This window comes from Diabrotica virgifera, chromosome 7 (genome assembly GCF_917563875.1).
Source record: "Diabrotica virgifera virgifera chromosome 7, PGI_DIABVI_V3a".
In the NCBI taxonomy this organism is placed as follows: domain Eukaryota; kingdom Metazoa; phylum Arthropoda; class Insecta; order Coleoptera; family Chrysomelidae; genus Diabrotica; species Diabrotica virgifera.
The window spans coordinates 35,922,736-35,927,346 of record NC_065449.1 but is presented as its reverse complement, the minus strand read 5'-3'; positions in this window follow the sequence as shown (position 1 = coordinate 35,927,346).

Here is a 4,611-nt window from a genome sequence, read left to right as displayed (position 1 = left end):
TTTGGTAAGTTGTATGTACTTACTTTATTTTACATTTAAAGTATACTCGTAGATTACAAACCTGAATTTTTTAGCCCATTAATTTCCAACGTTATGTAAACGCAACATTTTTAATTATATTATTTTTAATGTATCACTACTTGAATAACACTTTTATTGCTACATTTTATTTAAAACAGAACATAAAGTACAAATCTAATAAAATATTTTGAAATAATTAATTATGGCATGTAATGTAATACGCATAAAGATAAAGACAAGAAGAAGAAGTATTTTGATAACGATTTCCGAAGTGGAAATCGAAACGTCAATTAAACTTAATCATAAAATAAAATTGTGGCTTATTCCCAACTAAAATAGTAAATTGCATAAGAGACCACAAGAAAATAGCTTCAGAACAATTATTATTTTTTATGTTATTTAATTACAAAAGATTATAATTAGGATTTTTAGTAAAAATGCTTATTTTAAAGATAATATGTCGCTTATCTTTGTTTATTTTACTTCTTATGATAAACTATAGTGAAATTTCATGTTACTTCCTGTCTTAAGCAAAATTCTATGAAGTATACAGAGCTATAATAAAACTAAATTCAATAAATCATAAGAATTTTAATCCCTTAGGCTTAGGAGATAAGCGGGAAAACTCATCGTTATACCTGCCATGTAATAAACTAATATTTGTCTGCAGAAAGCCCAAATTTATTATATTGTTGTAAAATAGTACCGGCACATTTGTCTAAATTTAAATACTCACCAATCACATCTGCAGATGTTCAAAGAACTTTTTCTACGTATATATAATATATTATGTATAAATAATAAATTTTTGCCCGATTCATTCTACGCCCTGTGCTCTCTACGACAATAAGATGAATACTGTCGTAAAGTGTGAAAGTCCGATGAGCACGACAAACGGTCGTACGACCGTTTGTCATGACGACCAAAGTCGTTAAGTATGAAATAGGCCTAACAGATCGTCCTGGTTCTTTCTGACTCGTTCGAGTTCTTCATCTTTGTCGGCTTTGAGTTTCTTAATTTTTTCCGAACGGTGAACATCTAATGCATTTATAACATAATATTCAATTCTATCCGTTAAATCCTATCACGTGACATTTCGCGCATTCCTTCTACGTTAGGACGTTCGGCTGTTTGAAAGCGCTGTTACCAGTTGTTGCAAAATGCAGTTTTTCAGAAGATCTGGGGAAAAAGTATTATTGTGAGGTCGTCGGCAGACAGTTTAATTACTACCGTGTATATACCGTAGTATGCAAATAATAATACATTCATCGTTTCCAAATAAATATATTACTTTTTGAAATATAACATCCGAAATATTTAAATTTGTTTTTATAATACACTTCATTAAAAAATATACATAATATAAAAAATCGCGACTCTTTTTAATTTTCGGCATTATCTGAATCTGCGTCTTCTACGGTCTCTCCCAATTCTCTTAACCGCTGCTTAAAAGTGTGCAATTTCAAATCCTGATCAGTCAAAACTTCCAACAAATCGTCCTGGTCCTTTCTGACTCGTTCGAGTTTTCGGCTTCGAGCTTCTTAATTTTTTCCAAAAGGTCAAATCCTGTGTGACATGTTTGATTTTTTTCTATTCTTTAAATACTATCACGTGACATCTCGCACATCCCTGTACCGTTGATTGATAAATACTGATAATAATTTATCAACCAACGCCTGTACGTTAAGACGTTTGGATGTTTGAAAGCGCTATTGTCAGTTGTTACAAGATTTTCAGAAGATCTGGGGAAAAAGTATGATTGTGAAGCCGTAGGCTGACAGCTTAATTATTAATGTATATATACCTTAGTATGTAAATAATAATAACTTAATCGTTTCCAAATAAATATATTACTTTTTGGAATATAACATCGGAAATATTTCAATTTGTTTTTATAATACACTTCATTAAAAAATATAAATAATATAAAAAATCACGACTTGTTTTCATTTTCGGAATTATTATCTGAATCTGCATCTTCTACAGTCTCTTCCAATTCTCTTAACCGCTGCTTAAAAGTGTTCAATTTCAAATCCTGATCAGTCAAAACTTCCAACAAATCGTCCTGGTCCTTTCTGACTCGTTCGAGTTTTCGGCTTCGAGTTTCTTAATTTTTTCCAAAAGGTCAAATCCTTTAAGACATGTATGATTTTTTCTATTCTTTAAATACTATCACGTGACATCTCGCACATCCCTGTACGTTAAGGACCGGCGCAAATTGAACCTAAGCGAGACACAACCTGCACCGGCTAACTGCGTAGACAGTTTTGCGCATCCTACTATCAGTGCATTCGTTCGCAGGTCTCGCTTGGGAACGTTTGTCATCGGCGTACAGTTTTCTTGGGCAGTGGGACTCGTGACTAACCGCCAGATGTTTATTTTTACTTGTTGAAGTTATACTTCGTTACGATCGAGAGGGAAATTTTATAAATGCCAGGCGCATGCGCACACAGACAGTATGTAGTTCGTTACTAATCTTTCAAGATATGTATGTATCAGCGCTGTCATCGCAAATAAGTCATTAAAAGGATATATTAGTGTTTTTAGTAAATGTATTATTTATTATAATTTTTGTGTCTTTGGATTTGTCTTCCTCGGGAATTAGATATTTTATAATAATAGTAATTATATTTAAGAATTTTTGTATACTTCACTTGGTCAATTAAATTTGTCAGTATGTATGAGAGATCTTATAACCTGTCAAAGCAAAGGGAATATAGCTCAGTGGTAGAGCGCGTGAACCGGAGATCGAGAGGTCCCGGGTTCAAATCCCGGACGATTCATATTTTTTTTTAAATTTTTGGTATCGTTTTAATAAAAATGTTTTAAAAGTGGTAGGTAAGAAAGTTAGTTTAATATTTAAATAAAATACAAATAACCTGTTAGGTATATTTATTTCTTTGAAATTATATAATAGAAGTATAACTTTTTACGTGCGTACAAAGTACACACACATTCTTTTTTTTTTTTGTTTGCGAGATGGACTTATCTGAAATGAATACGGATGGTACCTAAGTACAATTTATTATGATAAAATAAAAATATTAGCATAGTCAACACCCCGAGTGAAAACGGCGTTGTCTTTGTCATTAAATTCTGATAACTTTTGGTAGACTAAATAAGCGGCGATACGAAATTAATAATTAAAGTTATGCCTTTACAAAAACACATTATTAGAAAAATAAGGTGAAAAATTATTCATGTTACTTAAAACCGTGATCGATAAAAATATCGTATTACCCTCAAATTCAACTTGTCGACATATTACATTTTTGTTTATGCTTAAAAATTAAAAACGAAATATGCAGATAGTGATATTTTTTATGACCGATCAGTAGCGGAGGGATTATGAATTATTATGACCTGCAGTAATTATAAATGATTGCGATCCTGCAGTAATTGTAAATGATTGTGATCAGAGCAGTAAATTGAGGAATATGAGTTATGACCGAGCAGTAGGGGAGAGATTATTTTAAATATCTAGGTATTATGTGCAGAAATAAAATACTCAGGGCCGGTTGTTCGAACGCTAATCAAAAATGATCATTATCAAATATTTAATTACTTTCACAACTGTCAATGTCAACTTTGATTGGGTTGCTGAAAACAATTTTATTGATTACAATTATGAAATTAATTAATCAATTATGTTAATAATTGTTATGTTAATTGATTAACTAATCTCATAATTATAATAAATTATGTTTTCAGCAACCCAACCAAAGTTGACATTGACAGTTGTGACAGTAATTAAATATTTGATAGTGATCAGTGTTGATTAGCGTTCGAACAACCGGCCCTAAGTGTAAGATATCTTTTTATGCACCCGCTTATGATCAAATTCGAAAGTCATATCGCTACGACTACTAGGGACGTGTAAGATATTTTTAAAACGTTACTAGTTACAAGTACGGAAATACTGATTTTAAGTTGCCTACTCAATTCAGTACAAGAATCAGATACATCAGTATTTGTACTCAGTACCACTGAGAACCGGTGTCAAAAGTAACCGTTACATGTCCGCACTGATTATGCCCGTCTCTATTTGTTACAGCGACAGTCAACGGTTGGGTTGGGTTGTGATCAATATGCGGTGCGCTAGAAAAATAACTGCACGGGTCACCCGTCCCGCCGGCGCAGGTTGTGTCTCGCTTAGGTTCAATTTGCGCCGGGCCTAAGCCATAACTTTCGCATAACTTTGAATATTAATTTCGTATCGCCGCTCAGATACATCAGTATTTGTACTCAGTACCACTGAGAACCGTATCAAAAGTAACCGTTACATGTCCGCACTGATTTTGCCCGTCTCTATTCGCCACGTCGATAGCCAACGGTTGGGTTGGGTTGTGTTCAATATGCGGCACGCTAGAAAAATAAATGCACGGGTCACCCGTCCCGCCGGCACAGGTTGTCTAGCTTAGGTTCAATTTGCGCTGGGCCGTCTTTGGATGTTTGAAAGCGCTGTTGTCAGTTGTTACAAGATTTTCAGAAGATCTGGGGAAAAAGTATGATTGTGAAGCCGTAGGCTGACAGCTTAATTACTACTGTATATATACCGTAGGCCGTAGTATGTAAATAATAATAACTTAA